This window comes from Bubalus bubalis, chromosome 4 (assembly GCF_019923935.1).
Source record: "Bubalus bubalis isolate 160015118507 breed Murrah chromosome 4, NDDB_SH_1, whole genome shotgun sequence".
Taxonomy (NCBI): Eukaryota; Metazoa; Chordata; class Mammalia; order Artiodactyla; family Bovidae; genus Bubalus; species Bubalus bubalis.
The window spans coordinates 151,354,079-151,370,016 of record NC_059160.1 but is presented as its reverse complement, the minus strand read 5'-3'; the positions used below and the strand labels follow the sequence as shown (position 1 = coordinate 151,370,016).

Below are 15,938 nucleotides of genomic sequence, written 5' to 3'. Positions count from 1 at the left end.
GTTAGGGTAATCTACTTTTTTAACTGGATAGTGATAGCTTATGATAACTTATAAACTTGTGCAGTATCATTTATGCATTTTTGCATATATTGCATAGTTCACTTTACAAATTTAATAAAAAATGAATGCAAAATAGGCAGCACAGTGATTAGAACTCTCCCTTTAAACTGGAAGAGGAGCACCTATGAAACATGCTTTAAAAAAAGATATGAAAGAACAATTTCTCTATTATGACTGAGCTGCTCAGAAAGAATGATCTAAAAGGAATTAATTTAAAAATATATATTTAGCAGGTGTGACCCTGCTGTGACTGAAAAGAGACAGGGATACCAAATCATATCCAGGGAGTTCGAATTGTTTATACAATCTGTATTTTTCCCAGCTAATCCCTCTGAGTCAGAGAAAATATGACACATTACCAAAATTAACCTGCAGAAGGGAGCCAGCCTAGTAGAATACACAGCCGTGGGATTATCCTTTTCTGGCTCATGAGTGAGTGAAACATTATGACCCTGAGTGCACTGTGCCTCTTCCATCATATATAGTGCTTAATCACTTTATGGAAACTTCTAGAAGATAGAAAGTCATGAGTGGATAGTACAAACACATACACACATACATATCACCCATGTCAATCATGCCCTAACTATATTCCAATGGGATGCATGTCTGATCACTGGAGATACAGAGGTAGAATAGGAAAAATAGAAATGTAGCCTCCATCATGGAGGTCAAAGTATCATTATAATTAATAGATCTCTATCTCAGGGACTGTTAAACTTTGACACGTGGATCTGCCAAGTGAACCTCTAGAAGCTGAACTTCAAAACTGTGTATACACTGAGTTTCTTTTTTTAACTTTATTGTCGACAGGTTCCATGGTACTGAGCACATCCTCCAAGTGGTCCTTAACCCATCATAAATCATAACCAACAGTTAAGAACATATTGCTTACAATTACTTTCAAAAACATGATATTCTTTGAATCACATAACTACCTTGTGAAAGATGCAACCTGGCAGACAACACATTCTTTATTATCTTAGATAATAAAGCTGAGAGAAGTTAAAGGACTCGCCATAGCCACATGTAAGTGGTAGAGTTGAGACTTGAATCAAGTGCTTTATTCTCTTAAAATCTCTGAAAATATTGATACATATCCATGAGAACCCCAACAGAGACAGGGAAAGCGATTCTAATTTCACTAGTAATTATATCCTACTCCACAGCAAGCATCATTGTGGAACTACTTCAGAGAACCACATATCTTCCCCTTTCTGAAGCTTCCATCCCAGTTCTGCCTTCTAGAGTTCCACTGTATTGGTTTAATGCTTCATCCTCGGGCCTTACGGCCATTTGGATGGACAAACACGGTGTGCTTCTTCCTGAGCCTCAGTGTTTATCTGACTTGGTTTAGGGAGAGTATGCTATCCAAGTCTAGGCTTAATACTACAGTGTGGTGCAGAGAACAGCTGCTTCACAAGGCCCACTCAGGACCACTTCATAAAGCATGTGTGAGCTGATCTGAAGCCTGCTCTCCCACCTCCCCTTTCACAGAACAAAGCTAGTGTGGGGGTTGCTGCTGGATTCAAGATTCCTCAAGAAGCAGCCTATAGAACAAGACACGGAGTCAGCCTGTGTCAGTCACCTCATGCACTAAAGAACATGTGGTATGCTGCACTGAGATGGGCCATAAAGGACAGCCCAACCGACAAAGTGTGGGAAGCATATGGCAGAGGTGGGGCCCATAGCTGAGTCAGGAATGCCTGCACGTATGTTGACAAAAATGTGCAGGAGATATCACACTTACGCTTCTTAGAAAAGCTTGTACACAGAGAGCAGCCAAAGAAGGTTTGAGAATATTTACATTGCTGCTGCTGCTGCTAAGTCGTTTCAGCCCTGTCTAACTCTGTGCGACCCCATACACAGCAGCCCACCAGGCTCCCCTGTCCCTGGGATTCTCCAGGCAAGAATACTGGAGTGGGTTGCCATTTCCTTCTCCAATGCATGCATGCATGCTAAGTCGCTTCAGTCGTGTCTGACTCTGTGCAACCCCATGGACAGCAGCCCACCAGGGCTCCTCTGTCCATGGGATTCTCTAGGCAAGAATACTGGAGTGGGTTGCCACTTCCTTCTCCTATTTACACTGAAACAGGTATAAAAATAACTAGTCTAATACTCTCATTTTGCAAAAGAAATTGAAGCCCAGAACATATGGGACAAAATATATTCTTGGTCACACAGATAAACCCCAGAACTGGAATCTAGGGCTCCTATTCCCAATCTAGAGCTCTTTCCTCCATTCTAAGCTACTTCTCAAACTCTGACAGCACCCAGCTTTATCTCTCTTTCCCCAGATAAGCTAAAGCTCTTCTGGGTAGAACATCCCTGTGACAGGTCTTAAACAGGTCACATGAAAGTTCATTCAGACTCTGGACTGTCTTTATGTCAATCCTTGGCCCTAAAACTCAGATGAAGCTTTGAGAAGTCTAGCAAGGAACAGAAATTATTCAGCTTGAAAAACCAGAAGGTCTCCAGACAAGTCTCTTGGAAACATGTGCAACTGTTCCCTCCAGCAAAGAGAGGTTACAAAGAGACACATGGAGCCCTTTGCACTTTCCCTGGATCCCAGCAGCGGGAGGTGGTAGAGTATACATGTCTTCTTGGATTATTTCAGATCTACAGCCAAAGAACCACAGGCTTATAGAGTTCCACCCTCCTGTTCTTCCCTATGCTGCATAGCTACAGACACATGCCTTGCTTCATTAACCTGAAGTCTCCAAACCAAACATGACTCCATTTCCAGCCCCTATCCCATTCTGGTGAGCAGATGCCTCCCCAGTTATTTTCCAGACTGATGATTTAGCAGTGACCTACAAAGCCCTCTCTGGCACCCATGGCAGGTGAACCTAAGGGATGACTTTAAGGGGCACAAAGATGGAGGTTATCCCAGGAATCAGGGTTACCCACCTTAGACATCAGAGGAGATTCCAGAGGAATAAACTCTTTTAGTCTCTCCAAGCTCAAATCCTTCGAGTTCCCTTTCAAGGTCCTCCTACTATGGCCTTCCCCCAAGAACTCCAAACACTACTAATTTTTCTTGTTTAGACTATACAACTATCTTTCAGTTATATTCCATTAAAAGCATAGGATGATAAGCTATGAGCGAGACCTCTATTTTTTTCATATTATTCCTGAAACTCTGAGTTCTTCAGAGAGCTCTTAATAATTTAGAATCCAGTCAAGTGTCAAGCCTTCTATAAAGCTTTCCTTTACACCACAACCAGGGAGATGTATGCTTCTCAGGGTCCCCAAAGCTCTCGGTTCCCACCTGTGTGGTGAAGCTCCCTCCTCACTGTACTATCCCATTGATTCCAGCAGACATCCACCTCCTCCATCACGTCAAAGGAATTTACCTTTGTCCTTGTGTCTGTAGCCCAGGCCTACCACTGGTAGGACTTCAGTAAGTATTTGATGGACTGGTGGATAGATGGATGGAAAAAGTAATGAAAGAAGGCAGTGTGGATACAGGTTCCTTTAAGAGTGGCACATAACTTCAACACCTGTGCTTCATTGTTTTTGTTTTGTGTTATGGCTCTGCAAGACCCTAACAGAATCTATTCTATCCATAAACATGAACGGTCCTTATCTGAGGGATAACACTGATGTTGAGTTGTACCAGTGGCAAAACCAGCATATAACATACATGGGCATAAACACTGTGGAGTCAGAGGTGATATCCTTTTAATATTACTAATTTAATATGAGGAAGCAAAAGTTCAGGTGACTTAAAAGGTTTAGCCAAGTTCTTATAGCTAGGAAATGGCAGAAATCAGATACAGACCTCCAAGCAAAATTCAGTGATTAAAAGCTGGAGTTGGTTACCCAGTCTGTGTTGAAGCATGTCATGTCTTTTCACCAGTAGCATCAGGAGAGTTGCCTTCTTTTTGCTTTGTTCTCGTTGTTCAGTTGCCCAGTAATGTCCAACTCTTTGCAAACCCATGAACTGCACCATGCCAGGCCTCCTTGTCCCTCAGCATCTCCCAAAGTTTTCCAAGTTCATGTCCATTGCATCAGTGATGCAATCCAGCCATCTCATCTTCTGATGCCATCTTCTCCTTCTGCCCTCAGGACTTTTTGCTTTACAGTCCTTGGTTTTAAAACCTGGGCAAATGATGTGTCAGTCTCAGGGGATCTTGTCATGTCTTTGTGAAGTAACAAACGGGCTTCCCTGGTGGTTCAGTGATAAAAGAATCTGCCTGCCAATGCAGGAGACATGAGTCCAATCTCTGGGTCAGGAAGATCTCCTGGAGAAGTGGCAACCCAGTATTCTTGCCTGGGAAATCCCATGGACAGAGGAGACTGGTGGGCTACAGTCCATGGGGTTGCAAAAAGAGTCAGACACAACTTAGCGACTAAACAACACTCAACTTAAGCTTAATCACCTTAAGTGTTTAGAGAGATACTTTCTTTCCAAGACAAGTACTCAATAAATGTTGCAGCTAACATTCATTCCATTGGTTCAAGATACATGTATTGAGGCAATAGCACATTCCAGGCATGAGTTTAGGCACCAAGGTTAAAACAGTAACATGGATATGGATTTATGTCCCTGGAGAGCTTACTTACTAACAAAGGAGGATGCGTCATACATAAAATAGATCAACTGTGCAGTAGTTTTAAATCTGGGAAACAGATGGCAGGGAGTTCTGGAGCTCATGGAGAGGTGAGAGCTGGAAAGATAACACTGAGGACGCCTGTACAGAGAGGGTCAAAGATCCAAAGGGGTTGAGATTCTTGAAAAAGGAAGATGGGGCTCAAAGATGGAAAGATCAGACTGAAGGGATGTGGGGAGAAAAGAAGGGAGCAGGTGTAGGTGCAAGAGGGGCTCAGGAGAGCAGGCTGACAGCTAAGGGACAAGATTCAGGGTGGATATCACGAGGAGTCAGCAAGGCAACGACTGTGAAGGGGATATTGGACTGATGACCAGGCGAGCACTGTAACTGCGAGATGATGAAGGATGGGGAAGGAGTGGGGAGAGTAGGGGAAAGACGAGGCAAGAGGGAGGAAGAAAGGCAACAAGTCTCAATTGCTCTGTTAAGATTTGGAAAGAAAGCAAAGGTAGTGGCATGAGAGAAAGAAGAGGGAGGAAGACTGGGGGAAGTGGTCTTCTGGCTGAGCTGAAGGATGACACTGGTGGGCATAGGAATATCACAGAAGAATCAGAACCACTTATTATAGATGGTACAGGTTCAGAGTTTTACTGGACTAAGGAGGTGCCATCATTAATGATTGAATTTCCTGTCATTTCCTTGCTCTCCAAATAGCTAATCCACTGCTTTGTAACCTGTGTTAGGACACTTGTCCATACTTATAGAGTCAAAGACCAAATTCTCACTTAGAAAACACAGTGTTAGGCTCTTTTCTGGTTATTGCAGCGTATGGAACTATGAGCAGCAAAGTCTCCCGTGACACCCTCTACGAGGTGGTGCAGGAACCAGCACGAGCGCAGAAAGTTTTGGGAGACGGTGGACCTTCAGACCAGCCTGAAGAACTATGACCCTCAGAAGGACAGATGCTTCCCGGGCACCATCAGGCTTAAGTCCACTCCCCGCCCCAAGTTCTCCGTGTGTGTCTTGGGGGACCAGCAGCATGGTGATGAGGCCAAGGCTGTGGATATCCCCCACATGGACATCGAGGCACTGAAAAAACTCAACAAGAATAAGAAACTGATCAAGAAGCTGGCCAAGAAATATGATGCCTTTTTGGCTTCAGAGTCTCTGATCAAGCAGATCCCCCGAATCCTGGGCCCAGGCCTGAACAAGTCTGGCAAGTTTCCTTCCCTGCTGACCCACAATGAGAACATGGTGGCCAAAGTTGATGAAGTGAAGTCCATGATCAAGTTCCAGATGAAGAAGGTGCTGTGTCTGGCAGTCGCTGTTGGCCACATGAAGATGACAGATGAGGACCTTGTGTACAACATCCACTTAGCTGTCAACTTCCTGGTGTCATTGCTCAAGAAAAATTGGCAGAACATCAGGGCCTTGTACATTAAGAGCACCATGGGCAAGCCCCTGTGTCTGTACTAAGGCACAGCTTAATAAACCATACTAAAGCATCAAAAAAAAAAAAAAAAAAAAAAAAAGAAAGAAAGAAAGAAAACACAGTGTTAGATCTTTGGGAAGGACAGGTTTTCTGATTTTGCATCCCTACCTGATCACTGAAAAATGTTGAAGGTGGAGCTTTGTTAAAGCTGGCTATGTTTCAAAATATTCTGTGATAACCTGTATGAGAAAATCTAAAAAAGATTGAATGTATATATATATGGATAACTGAGTCACTTTGTACTGTACCTGCAACTAACACAACATTATAAATCAACTATACACTCACCTAGAGCCAGACATCCTGGAATGTGAAGTCAAGCGGGCCTTAGGAAGCATCCCTACGAACAAAGCTAGTGGAGGTGAAGGAATTCCAGTTGAGTTATTTCAAATCTTAAAAGATGATGCTGTGAAAGGGCTGCACTCAATATGCCAGCAAATTCGGAAAACTCAGCAGTGGCCACAGGACTGGAAAAGGTCAGTTTTCATTCCAATCCCAAAGAAAGGCAATGCCAAAGAATGCTCAAACTACCGCACAATTGCTCTCATCTCACATGCTAGTAAAGTAATGCTCAAAATTCTCCAAGCCAGGCTTCAGCAATATGTGAACCATGAACTTCCTGATGTTCAAGCTGGATTTAGAAAAGGCAGAGGAACCAGAGATCAAATTGCCAACATCTGCTGGATCATGGAAAAAGCAAGAGTTTCTGAAAAACATCTATTTCTGCTTTATTGACTATGCCAACGCCTTTGACTGTATGGATCAGAATAAACTGTGGAAAATTCTGAAGGAGATGGGAATACCAGACCACCTGATCTGCCTCTTGAGAAATCTGTATACAGATCAGGAAGCAGCAGTTAGAACTGGACATGGAACAACCGACTGGTTCCAAATAGGAAAAGGAGTACGTCAAGGCTATATATTGTCACCCTGCTTATTTAACTTATATGCAGAGTACATCATGAGAAATGCTGGGCTGGATGAAGCACAAGCTGGAATCAAGATTGCTGGGAGAAATATTAATAACCTCAGATATGCAGATGACACCACCCTTATGGCAGAAAGTGAAGAAGAACTAAAAAACCTCTTGATGAAAGTGAAAGAGGAGAGTGAAAAAGTTGGCTTAAAGCTCAACATCCAGAAAACTAAGATCATGGCATCGGGTCCCATCACTTCATGGCAAATAGATGGGAAAACAGTGGAAACAGTGTCAGACTTTATTTTTGGGAGCTCTAAAATCCCTGCAGATGGTGATTTCAGCCATGAAATTAAAAGATGCTTACTCCTTGGAAGTAAAGTTATGACCAACCTAGACAGAATATTAAAAAGTAGAGACATTACTTTGTCAACAAAGGTCCATCTAGTCAAGGATATGGTTTTTCCAGTAGTCATGTATGGATGTGAGAGTTGGACTTAAAGAAAGCTGAGCACCAAAGAATTGATGCCTTTGAACTGTGGTGTTGGAGAAGACTCTTGGGAGTACCTTGGACTACAAGGAGATCCAAGCAGTCCATCCTAAAGGAGATCAGTCCTGGGTGTTCATTTGAAGGACTGATGTTGAAGCTGAAACTCCAATATTTTGGCCACCTGATGTGAACAGCTGACTCATCTGGAAAGACCCTGATGCTGGGAAAGATTTAGGGCAGGAGGAGAAGGGGATGACAGAGGATAAGACGGTTGGATGGCATCACCAACTCAATGGACATGGGTTTGAGTAGATGCCAGCAGTTGGTGATAGACAGGGAGGCCTGGCGTGCTGCAATTCATGGGGTCACAATGAGTTGGACATGACTGAGCAACTGAACTGCACTGAACATTAAAAAAAAAAAAAAACTGGACATGTTCCAAAGATATATGATATACACACTGAATATTTAATCCTATAACCATGAAGCAGAGAACAAATGGGGTATGAGCCTTCTTTTCTGAACACTTACATCAGAACAAACCATCGTCTTTCTGAAGCACATTTATGGAGGAAGAGAGGGCCCCCAACCCCACCCAGAAACCAACAAGGAAAGATAAAATGACACCCCCAAGTTGTATCAAGCCAAGGATTATACCATTTGAAGAGCAAACCACAAACTAGACAGCCACAAGCACCGTACTCAACCATTAGCCCCCAATAATGCAAGATTTCATTTATTTTTCTAGTGCTGGATTTTTAATTCCAGGCCTCCAGCAAGCAAGTCAAACAAAATTTGGGAAATGTTCAAAATTTTGAGAGAAAGTCAAAGGGGAATTTGGTTTCATCAAAAGCGAACTAAACCATTGGCAGACAGAGGCCAGTGACTTGTAACTGCACCAGGAGATGTCCCAATGGAGCGCTAAGATTTTGCAAACATTCTCCATTCCCTCACTGGATTTCTCACCAAGAGAAGGCCAGAGTCTCCATCTGCTTTCCATCACTGTCTCCACTATTGCACTCTGGCAGAGCTCTGCCTGGGTTCCATTTGTCATGCCTCCAAAGTGGCCCGCCCTAACAGAACACTGGGAGGCCTGGGTTTAGCCCTGTAGCCTGGTACTAAGTTCTGAGGCCATGGGGTCCGCCAGGGGCCGGACTCCATCTCTGACCTAACTCCTTCATATCTTACTTCTCTCTGCCTTTACTCTCTACTCTTGGAAAACAGAGTTTGGCAACATAATAATGAATGTGCTTTGAGATCCCATGACGGTCAACACTATGCCGTAAATAGAATTTTGGCCAGGAAAGTGGAATATTATAACCTGAAGCACTTTAAAAACAGCAAAGGATTTATCTGAGGCAGAGTAGGAATGGTCCTTTAGGGAAATGATGTTGTTGACCTTAGGTAAACACTTTCAACCCAGTGAGTCCATGAAACATAGCTGTAATGTGCATATAATCATTCTAATGATGTTGGATTTTTTAAAAGTGACTGACACAGACCTGAGGATGGGTTGAGTGCAGCAGTTGAGTTTCTGGAAAATGATGCAGTGAATGCTTAGGTGTGCATGAAATCTGCTCTGGACAACAGAGGCTATGAAGGCCATCCCAGAGAACGTATCCACTCACCCATTTCTACCATGCGTTACTGAAATGACTTGGCAGGTAAGAATGAGCACAAACTCAGCCTTAAATAGTCCCAATGTGTTGTGAAAGTAAGATCAGTTAGCATTTTATTTTTAATCTTTTCTAATAAAATAATACCGAGTACAGAAAAATAGCTATGTATGAAAATTTCATCTTGGGGTTATTAAGATTGTGAAAACAGAAAACCCTGTAAATGACCAACACTTCTTGTATTAATTACTTGCTCCAAATCCCTAAATAGTCATCCTGCCTCTAGAACCAGAGCCAGAATGATACTTCCAATTAGCCAACCTGATCTTCAGTGATCTTCTCCAAGCCTCTATGACCAGTCTCCACTCCTTAAGTTGGCATACAAAGTTCTTCATGATCTTGCCCTTACTCACCCTTGTTGCCATTTCCCTCATCTGCTTCCTTGTTCTTCTCTCTCTCCCTCCAAACCTCCCCCACAACACTCTCTGGGAAAACTAAAAGTTTGGTTCTTCAACAAATCATGCATCTGTCCTCTGTGCCATCATATATGCTGTTCCCTCTAACCTGAACACTTTTCCCACACTTCTTCCTGGTTAGTTGTGATGCATTGTCAGGTCTCAGCTTTAAGGTCACCTTCTCAAGGAAACCCTCCTAATGCTTGCCTAAACTGAGTATTGTGTTCCTCCAAAAATTCTAAGTCTGTATATCCACCTCAAAGCTCTTATTATGAGTAAAAGTTGTTAATGAAAATAAACCGTTTCTATGGACTCCACTCTCTGCAGTGACTACAGTCAATTTTGTTTGTTTATCAGTTTATTCTTTGCACTATGCCCAGCATATAGTAAGTGCTTACGCCTTTCCCACGTACCCTCCACCTGCCACATATCTACAGGAGCACCTGGTCCACAGCTCTGCACGTCTGTCCTTCCAATGAACATTACGAGCTTTTTCAGATGTGAACTAACTCTTATTCATAGGCACTCAATAACTATATCAGACTGGACAGAAGGATTGAAGCTTGGATGGTAAGTTAGATGGTAAAGAAGGGAATATGACTGAATGAACTGAAACTCAACTGTACTGAAATTTTGAAAAGTTCTTTCAGTCTTTCTGAGTTGTTTTAAACTTTAAAGATTTGATATGTTAAAAGTGGGTAGAATCAAAGAGTTTGCCAGGTTGTACAGACTCAATAATAATGGTTTCTTTTTTTGTTGCACAAATCTGCTCCAGGGAAGGCCCCTCTTGAACCCAGTATGTCTCTATTTCAGAAGGGACACACTCAGAGTCATGATGGATGAAAGGGCATCTGACAATGCAAACTGAACCCACCTCAAAGATCAGTGGCAGACAGATGCCATAGCGCAGCCCACTTCTGTGACAACCACAAGGGGCACACAAGGCGAGAAGAACCACTGAGTGCCCTGTAACTTCCCAAGGGGGAGGGGGAGAAAGGCAACTAAAAGACCCTTGTAAGAGGCTCACACATTCTTCTTCAGAACATAAGCCTCTCAAAAAATCTCTCTCCTGCCTATCTGTCTCTTTCCTATTTTTTAAAATAAACACCAAATGAGTTCTCATTCCATCTTTCCTGGGTCAGGTACTTAGAATACAGGAAAAAATGAAAGTTCATCCAAAACTTGTTTACAATAGTAACACCTCTCTCCCTACTCCCATCAAGATGGTATGGTTTGTGGATCATAGTGGATTCCAATGAAGATGCCATTGAAACTTTCCCCCTATCTCCATACAGAAGATTCAGTAAAAGACGGCATTGTGACCAAAACACCAGTATGTTCCCTTTACACATGCCAAGGGGATACTGCAGTATGGTTATACTGTGCCAGCGCCCTTTCCAGAATGGCAGCCATATTTCCCTAACCCATCCACTCAGCACTTCTCCAGTTTTTAAATAAATAACACATTCAGATGCAAATGAGCCCAACAGTCAGCTCTTCCTGTCATTTCTCTTGTTTAATAATCCCTAGGCTTTCTTCACTGGCCAGTTAAATTAAAGGACATTTGGGGTGGAGAGTACTTCTGGATTTTCCAGTCACTGGATTAAATTATCGTCATTTGTAAATAAAGCTGGAAAGGTTTCAAGTATTAAGGTTATCCTCACAAATACAGGCCATTTCCAGAGGTGAAGGGGGGCAGGGGAGGTGCAAGAGAGATGGAAAGGCAAAGTTAGAGACAGGAAGATGGCACAAGGTCTGGAAGGACTGTGAATAAATAATTTTTAAAAACATTTTAATCCCCCCTGAAGAAACTAGGAGGGCTCCATGAATAAATGAATGGGAACAGGCCATGCAGTGACCCTCCTCACTACTCTTCCTAGCCTGTTTGGACCCAGACCATGACAGGTAAAATGACAAATGCTTCCCACAAGCTGTAGGCTCTAACTTCGGAAATTCCACGTTTCTGAATGACCATAAAAAGACATTGCTTTCAAAACCCACCAGCCAATCACATCCTTCAACTGAAGAGAACTATCTACTTACAGTGATAACGGGCTTTTAAAATGGATGCAAGTGCACCACCCACTGCTCCTGGCAGGCAGAATGCTGCGTCTCACCATTTCCCTCACCTTCAGCTGAACCACGTGGAAACACAACTGGGTTCCACCCCGGCCCCAAACACACAATGCAGCTCTTATTTCTAAGTAGAAAGCAAAGAAGAGCGAAAGAGTCTCCCAAAGAAAGTGAAAGAAGAGAGTGAAAAAGTTGGCTTACAACTCAACATTCAGAAAACTAAGATCATGGCATCTGGTCCCATCACTTCATGGCAAATAATGGGGAAACAATGGCAACAGTGACAGACTTAATTTTGAGGGGGCTCCAAAATCAAGGCAGATGGTGACTGCAGCCATGAAATTAAAAGACGCTTACTCCTTGGAAGGAAAGTTATGACCAACCTAGATAGCATATTCAAAAGCAGAGACATTACTTTGCCAACAAAGGTCCATCTAGTCAAAGCTATGGTTTTTCCAGTAGTTGTGTACAGATGTGAGAGTTGGACTATAAAGATGTATGGCAAAACCAATACAATATTGTAATTAGCCTCCAATTAAAATAAGTAAATTTATATTTAAAAAAAAAGAAAGCTGAGCACTGAAGAATTGATGCTTTTAAACTGTGGTATTGGAGAAGACTCGAGAGTCCCTTGGACTGTAAGGAGATCGAACCAGTCTATCCTAAAGGAAATCAGTCCCGGATATTCATCGGAAGGACTGATGCTGAAGCTGAAACTCCAACACTTTCGGAGAACTGACTCATTGGAAAACACCCTGATGCTGGGAAAGATTGAAGGCAGGAGGAGAAGGGGACGACAGAGGATGAGATGGTTGGATGGCATCACTGACTTGATGGATGAGTTTGAGCAAGCTCTGGAAGTTGGTGATGGACAGGGAAGCCTGGCATGCTGCAGTCTGTGGGGTTGCAAAGAGTCAGACATGACTGAGCGACTGAACTGAAGTATCAAAAGCTGGCCTTGGTACCAAAGGACACTAGAATGCAGGTAGTGCAAGATTCCCTCTGTCTCTGAGGCATTAAGAAAACACTGAAGAAAAAAAAGCTTGGTAGATTTCACAAAGCAACCAGAGTCCACGGTGGTCATATTGCTTGAGGTCTCATGGTTCTGGGTCCTGTTTTTAATTGCTATTGCAACAGATAACCACAAACACAGTACCTTAAAACAGCACAGATTTATTACCTTCAGTTCTGAAGATGAGAAGTCCAAAATGGGTCTCCCTGGGTTAAAGTCAAGGGATCAGCAGGACTGGTTCCCTCTAGAGGCCCTGGTGAAGAGTTGTGTCCTTTGCCAGCTTCTAGAAGCTGCCTACATTTCTTGGCCCGTGGACCCTTCCTCCATCTTCAAAGCAAGTCACAGAACCTCTACTTCTGTTGTTGCATCTTTTTCCTGCTGCTTTCTTCTTACAGAAATCCTTATAAAGCCCTCACTGGGCCCACCTTGATACTCCAGAGTAACCTCCACATCTCTGAATCCTTAACCTAATCACTCCTGCAAAGTCCCTTTCACCATGTCCAAGGTAGGAAGCTGTGGTCACATGTGCCATGGCAAGGAAGGAGATGGAGGAGGAAACACTTGAAGGAAGGGAGGGACTCAGCCACCAGGTATCCAGGGAAGAGATCCAGGCAAGGAATCCAGGATGGCCTGGGCTGAGCGGGGAGCAAGAGTTCCCCAGTTTGCCTTTCACAGCAAGGAAGCCAGAGGGCTACAACAGAGTGAGTGATGGGAGAAGGGTGGGGTGAGATGAGGTAGAGTGGTCTCTGAGGGCTTCAAATGTCCATGTGAGAGCTTGGCTTTTATTCTAAGTAAAAGCCAGCAATCAAATAAGCACATTTAGGATTACAGCTTTTTAGGAATCTTTTTTTAGCTTGCTTCACATAGGACATTTAAAAAATAGCTGCTAAATGCTTCTTTGGGGGAATGTGAGGCATTCTTATAATAATAATAAAAAAGTGCCTTGGGCTTTCTTACTACTGGATACATCAAAGGGTTTTCACTAGTAATTTGGGGAGCGTCTGCCTCTGGGTGCCACTGCTGTGATTTCAAAATAGAATTATCTCGTGCTATGTGATTTCTTGAATCATTAGTTTTCCATTTTCTCTTCCTCTTTTCTTTTTGTTCAATTTTTTTAGTCCTGCGCTAGCATACACAAGAAGTTTATAAAAATGGAGGCTTGTGGGCAATTGGGTGAAGGGGGCAGTGACTGAAGGAGGAAAGAAGTGGAGCCACTTCCCTGGGTCTGCGTGACCAGACACCCTGGGTCTGTTCAATCAGTGGGGAGTGGGATCTGTCATGGTGTCTGGCTTTTCCAAAACAATGGCCATATTGTCGGGAAAAGAGAAGGCCGGGGGGAATCAGGCCAGAGCTCTCTTCACAGGCCAGTGGACTACTTGCCTTGGTTTAATTAACTCTTTCAGGGCAGCACAGGCCTAGAATGAAGGTATTTTCATCGTGCAGACAAGAGTTCTTACCATAAGCACCAGTCATGAACGAAGTAGAACTCTGGTCCCACCCCTTTAATTACTTGGCTGACAGCAAACTCAAACTCTTCAAAATTATAATTATCAACAATTCTAACTCATTATGCTCTGAACAGTACTTATCTTCAAAGATTAATAATTTTAGCATTATCAAGGAAAAATAACAAAATTACTTAATTTCCTTCTCAGCCAAAGTCCCAAGTCTTTAAAGAAACAGGTTTCAGGTAGCAGGTGAGCAAGGGATGTACCGTTGGCCTTGGAGGGCCTCTCAGGCTATCATTTATGTGGAGTCCACACAATGGGTGCAGCAGACAGGTGAGCCCAAGGGCCCTCTCACCTGCCTTTCTCCATCTCTGACTTCCAAGCCCAGTGAAGAGAAAGAAAAGTGAAAGTGATAGTCAGTCAGTCGTGTCTGAATCTTTGCGACCCCTTGGACCCCTTTCTCTGTTTACAGGATTCTCCAGGCAAGAATACTGGAGTGGGTTGCACTTCCTTCTCCAAGAGATCTTCCTGACCCAGGGATCAAACCCAGGTCTCCTGCACTGCAGGCAGATTCTTTACCATCTGAGCCACCAAGGAAGCTGGCCACCAGGAAGAGGCTGGCCAAGGAAAAAGAAGGAAATATCTCAGGGGCTCTGATTCTTCTGCATATTTGGCTTCACGGTCCTGCTACACATCAACATTCCTAGATCTGAACTACACTGTAGAGTTTTGTAATGAAAAATAATCAAAAATAGGGGTCCAGGCATGGAGTGAAAAACAAACAGGAGACAATAGGAGAAATGAGGACAGAACATCAGAGGATCCCAGAGCCCTTGGAGGGGCACCAAGTTTGATTAACAGCCACTTGTAGAGCAGAAAAAACAGTTCTGGATCCTAGATTTGGGCCAAGAGGTGCCTGTATGTGACCTTTCGAACAAAAGTGACAGTCCTTGAGGTTCCATGGAGAAGGATACTACAGTACCATTTGAAAACTTTCACTAGAAAGTCCAAATTCCTTTGCCCACATGTGACTATTTACAGCCTTTCTAAGTTACATAGCTTTGTGAAAAATATCTCTGCTTTAAAGAATCTAAGATAGCCATGTTCATACAGAAGAAGAAATTAAAATTAAGGTAAATTGCAGCAAATGCCCATTGTAATAAACCCCTCCTTAGTGATTCTTCAGTGAAAAGATACAACCCATAGAGCTGGGTAGGCTCAAGGGGAATGTCTCCTCACCAGGGCCAGCAAGGCATGAAAGGACCCAGCTATGTCCTGCCTTTGTAAACTCACCGCATCTCCTCTCCTCCACAGTCATGAGGCATCTCTTGCATTGCCTTTTGATGTCAAGCCCTTGACCATCCCAAGCTTGTGTTCTGCCCCAAAGAATCTGAGCTGGCACTTTCCTCTCCTGGAACCTGCCTCATATTCCTCACTTGACCTAACCCTTTTCTTCCTTCATATATCAGCTCAAATGTCACCTGCCCTGGAGGGTTCCCTAACTGTCCTCCTTAAAGGAAAAGACTCCCCACACTACACTCAGGGAGCAGCCAGACATCACCTCAGCTTATTGTCTTCACTGCACATAAGACTCTTTGCTCTTCTTGTTTCCTGTCTATTGTCGGTTGCTGTTGCTAGAAATGGACCCCTGCCTGTCTGATTTTTCAATAAACAAGGGTGAGCTACCTAATTTGCAGGGTTCATGACAAAACCGCAGGGCTCCTTGTTCAAAAAGCGACAGATGTTGTCTTTTTCTCTGTGGCCTCAGTCTTTCAACGTGTGTTTTGACTTGTTATTTTATGTCATGTTTGACCACAGGGAAA

The 15,938-nt window shown here is 43.3% G+C and overlaps 1 protein-coding gene and 1 pseudogene across 1 annotated transcript in view; one reads left to right on the top strand and one right to left on the bottom strand.

Annotated features, from left to right (window-relative positions):
- Nucleotides 1-15,938, bottom strand: part of LRMDA (leucine rich melanocyte differentiation associated) — a gene marked incomplete at its 5' end in the record, with an annotated part of 1,193,353 nt that overhangs the window by 141,685 nt on the left and 1,035,730 nt on the right. The window lies entirely within an intron of this gene.
- Nucleotides 5,450-6,115, top strand: LOC102407642 (annotated as a pseudogene).